This window comes from Triticum aestivum, chromosome 7A (genome assembly GCF_018294505.1).
Source record: "Triticum aestivum cultivar Chinese Spring chromosome 7A, IWGSC CS RefSeq v2.1, whole genome shotgun sequence".
In the NCBI taxonomy this organism is placed as follows: Eukaryota; Viridiplantae; Streptophyta; class Magnoliopsida; order Poales; family Poaceae; genus Triticum; species Triticum aestivum.
Window position 1 is genome coordinate 17,617,369 of NC_057812.1, and position 5,277 is coordinate 17,622,645.

The window sequence follows — 5,277 nt, forward strand, 5'->3', positions numbered from 1 at the left end:
AAATACTCTGCTAGATAACTTGATGATACATATACAGAAGGTTAGAAGCACATGTTATCAGTTAGGCAGGAGTAAGCTATTGAGAGTTATTGTTAGTACACCGACCTTTCAGTTCAACAACATGCAATATGTTTGGAGCTGGAAAGGGCTCTTGTTGGATTCCTTTTGACTTGTTATGGAGAGTGCAATGGATGGTAGACATCTTCGTGCCATATCATCGATCGAAGCTCTAACAGGTGGTAAATATATGCACTTCATAACCTTGATAATCTGTTATTGCATTTTCAATTTTCTGTAGAACCATCGTAGAACCTTTTTAGACATGCAATATTGGTTGGACAGAACTCTCCAAGATGCTCCAAGCGATTACTCGGGCTACCTGGCAAGAGACCTTTCAAGCTTTGTGGATTTCAGCTTTGCGGCTTATACATCGAGTTGAGATAACTTGGATTAATATATTTTACTTTACTAAAAAGAGAACCCTAGAGAATTAGCCTTTAATGGAAAAATTTCTTATGTTTGCTAGGACCCAAGCACTCTGGAAGGACCGCTTCCTCATCTTGATTCTCGATTATGCATGTTGTTAGCTATTGTTCCTTTGGCTATTGCTCCCATTTTGAAGGAATATGCTAACAATGTCGAGCCGGGAGTGGCCTCTATTAGAATAGAAGAATTAATGTCTTCTCTACAAGTTCTGGGGCAATTTTTTGGACTTCTTTCACCCCCTCCAGCAACTGTACATGCAACAAATATTGCAGCTACGAAAGCAGCGATTGCTGTATATAGTTTGAAGGCTGGGAGTGAGAACATTCACAATTCTTTGAAAGATAGTTTCTCTGTTAAAGTAGGTTATTGTAACATATACTTCTACATTTACTATCTGTCATTTATGTAGTTTCTTTGTAGTAAGTAGTGAAACTGATCTCGTAATAATGTTTCAAATTGCAGTTGGGAATATGTTACATCTGTTTGTGGAAGCCTGTATAGCAAGAAATTTAGTCGATACATCCATTTATTTATGTCCGGGCTATGTTGTTCATGTTAAAGACTTCTCTCCTGTCCATCAGTCCCCTTGGTGAGCCTTGATGGAAGGGTCTCCGCTGATGGGTCTTAAGGATGACCTTATGGTTACACCTGCTTCAAGGTGATGAATTATGTCTCGCTATTACTTTAAATATAATTCAACATGCACCTTTGGGTTTATATGTTTGTTCACTAGCGGGACTCATGGCAATATTGCTATTTTGTTACCTTAGTGTACCAGAGTTGGAGAAATTGCATTTTTCGCAGTAAATGGATCAGAAGTGGAAAAGTTGGCGGCTTCAAAGATTCTATGCGGGGCATCCTTTCTTCGTGGGTGGAACATTCAAGTATGATTTGATTTGAAATGACTATACTACATACAACAGCAAGAAAGAGTGTACATTGTTCAGTTTGAACAGAGTTGTATCCCTATATGATACTCTTAAAATTGGTTTGTTGTGCCACATTTTGCTCACTAGGAACATGTTGTCCAAATTGTGCTTGAGCTGCTATCAACATTGCTTTCCCAAGATTCTGGATCAGATGGCTATACTACTCATCACATGACTATATTGCTTTCTCTCTTATCTGGGATTTCTTCCATTGACACTGTTCATATTCTCTCAATCTATGGATTGGTAAGAAAAACAATCTATCTGATGTATACACCTGGGCAGCATGTGCGCACCTTTGTTTATAGGAAGGCATGTTTATTAAAAAACCATTATACTAACAACATTTTGATTTTTAGGTACCAGAACTAGCTGCCATATTGATGCCTCTCTGTGAAATATTTGGATCCTTACCTAAATCTGACCATCGGAGTTTCAATTTCGAAGATGCTTCTGCGTACTCTATATTTTCAAGTGCTTTCTTGCTCCTTCTTCGCTTGTGGAAATTTCATAGGCCACCTATCGAGAATGCTCTATCAGGAAATGGAGTCTCTTCTTGCCAGCTCAATTTAGACCATCTTTTGCTATTACGCAATAGTCGTCTTGCTTTGAAAAATCCATCTAATGGTTGTACAGTGAGCACACTTCAGTTAGATCCATCATTTAAAAAACCTGTCTACATTGATTCACTTCCTAAGCTAAGGGCATGGTATTTCCAGAATCAGGCTTGCATATCCTCTACTATTTCTAGTGCTTACGAGAGGAAGAGCATCCCCGACTTGCAAACAAGATACTTGGAATTGTATGTCGGAAAATGGCAAAAGGTTGTAACCCACTTGTCAATCTACAAGCAACATCAAATTCAAGTATGAGTGGCTCACCTTTAGGTGCACAAGAAGATGGTTCTGAAGGGCCACCTGTTACTCCATGGGAAGTTCTGGAAGTTGTTCCCTTTGTACTTGAGACTGTCTTAATGGCATGTGCACATGAGAGGTTTTCATCTCGTGATTTGATTACAGGTTATATTCTTTTTAGGCTTATTTATAATAATAACTTTAGTTTCCCATTTTTTCCCTTTAAGCTATTGTTCAATACAACAATAACTTCTTCTTTATTTGGAAAAAATATAAATCTCTCCAATTTGGATAATTAAACCTTCTGTCCATGCATAATTCAAGATATTTGCCATGGTCAATGATTGATTTAATTCCTTATGAAAAACAAAATAGAAGCTTTTTTGTTTAATCTCAGCATTTCAACTTACTTACCAGCCAAGTATTTGCATAAGTCTCAAATTTTAATTTTTAAATTGCTCATTTTATTCAATACTTATTATAAGGGTAAAGTAAGTTTAAAAATCCTATTTTATGAATATTCATGCAAAATCCTAAATTCTAGATTATTAACCAATAAACACATATAACTTGGCATTAGGCTTCTCTTTGTGTGTCTCCGAAACAAACCATATTAGTCAAGTTATAATCTCCGATGACTTTTTGACTAATGTATATTCACAATATAGAATATCAAGATAATCTTAGAACTTTCTAGCAATTTCCCCTTTACCCATTGGCCACCTAATCTTTTTGATACGACATAATCTCCTAATGGTGGTCTTGCCATGTAGGATGGCATTGTAAGCTGGTTTTGTCACATTAGAGCAACTAAAAGATGTTGCGGATGATGAGTCAAAAAGAAGAAAAACTTGGTTGGGTTTGGAAAATAGGAGAGTTTGCAAATTGTCATGCGATAGATGTTAATTTTTTCCGTCCAACTATATATGTGGAATTGGGTGATGTGTATAGAATATTTTGCATCATGGCGGAATTCGGCCATCTGATACATTCTGTGGCAAAACTACCTTCCAAACCAGTACTTGTTGGCTTTTGGAAAGTTTAGGAGGTTAAGTTGACGTTTGCTCTAGTTTGGAGAGTGGAGGGGGTCAAGTAGGCTTTTTCTCACAAGGTTTAGGGGGTTATATGGACCTTTCAGATTTATATTATGATCTTGTAGAAGAATAATTCATTTCCCAAGCTCCAATTATGTGTAGTTACTTTTTTTATGATCATTCGAAAAGCTGCCAAAGGTATTTTGAAGTATACATTTACCCCTGCATATTTACTATCACATACCATCAGTCTTAATTGCAGGTCTGAGAGACCTTGTTGATTTCCTACCTGCTTCACTTGCTGCTATTGTAAGTTTCTTTTCAGTAGAAATTACACGTGGCATATGGAAGCCAGTTATATTGAACGGTACTGACTGGCCCAGTCCAGCAGCAACTATTCTAGCAGTTGAGTCTGACATAAAAGAAGTTCTTGCATCTGTTGGTGTTCATATCAACATGTCTCCACAACCACGTATGCCCTTTCTCCGTCTCTTTATGCAAATGGTTTTGTTCTATTTCCTACGGAGAGACTACTTTCATTTCAAATTTTCATGTTTGATGTCTATTAACTTATTTACCCTTAATGATTCATTTTTTTCTAGATTGATGCCTCGTTATTTCCATTTTTCATGTCAAACTCAAGTTACACATGACGTCATGAATGTTGCTCAATATTGTGGTTTTACCCACTTATCCTTAATGCGCAATTTTAGGAGCCAAATCTGAAACATGTATACATTAAACGACCGCCTTAAACTAATATTACTTACCTACCTGATAGTATCTGGTCACAAAATTGTGTACAATGACCAATCATTACTCGGAACATCAATTTCTTAAGATTCACATAACATTTTAAGATGACATATCACTAGTGTTAGCATTTAATTGTTTTATAGTGGAACCTTTGGAAGTCATAAAATATAAGGATTCAAATAAATAAATAAAGAACTCGATCAATACCATTCAGGTGTGTTGTCGAACTCGAGGAGATATTATCAGACAAGGTTTGGGCACCGTTGTTGGTTATTGAAAGCGAGAACTCTTCTTTAATTAGAACTCCCATTGTTATCTCCACCTCAATCGTTCCTTTCACGCAATATTTAATCTGTTTGACTATATAACTTTTCCATTTTTATTATATAGGCATAACTCCGTGTCTGTAGGTGTCCTCTCTGCCTTTTTGGCGTCTCGATGCCAAAGGGGGAGAGAGTGTAGGGATTTGCATTGTGTTTGGTGTGTTTGTTTGCTTTGTTTGCTTTGTCGTTTGGACCTCGTTTGCTTTAGTTCGGTTTGTGCTTATGAGACCTTTCCTCCATATGGTGTAAGACATATGCACTCTATCTATCTTAGTTATCTTATGTTTGTACTATCTTGTCTAGCAATAAATGTGCCTTGTCTCTATAATATAGGGGGAGCTCGGTTCCTAGCATTCGTGCTCATCTAGGTGGCACACATTTAGAGAGAGCCCGTCTATATTATTGAGAGGAGGGGTTTGCTTTTACTCAATAGTATTTTTCCTTGTGCTAATCCTGTTTTGTCATCAATCCATCAAAAAGGGGGAGATTGTAAGGTCATATTTATCCCTAAGTGTTTTGGTGATTGATGACAACGTATTTGCAGACTAATCGTGTGCCATGAGCTTTCCAGACTCTTCTCTGCTAGGCACAAGACGATTGGGTGCCCCTCGAAGACTAACGAAGACGGCGCCTTTTCTACGTTTCTTTTTGATGGATTTGAGTCGTAGGAAAGCCGTACTATTAAGAGGGGGTCCGCGTTGGAAAGGTTTGGGTGGAATCATCACGTACACGTCTCCTTTTATCCCCTCCTTCTTCCTTGGAGCTTCCTCCGTTTTCCTGCCATAGTTGACTGGCTGCTTGTGTGGTTGCGGTAGTATCGCTCCAGGATCAACGGTAGTACCGTGGGCATCCACGGTAGTACCGCGCAGTGGCGCGGTAGTACCGCTGGTGCTCA

At 38.0% G+C, this 5,277-nt stretch overlaps 1 long non-coding RNA gene across 1 annotated transcript; it reads left to right on the forward strand.

The window, feature by feature from the left end:
* Positions 1 to 348: 348 nt before the first annotated feature.
* Positions 349 to 1,130, forward strand: LOC123152536 (uncharacterized). The gene is made up of 3 exons (XR_006476227.1): positions 349 to 434; positions 527 to 844; positions 949 to 1,130. It is a non-coding gene; the product is annotated as an uncharacterized lncRNA (long non-coding RNA).
* Positions 1,131 to 5,277: the final 4,147 nt, after the last annotated feature.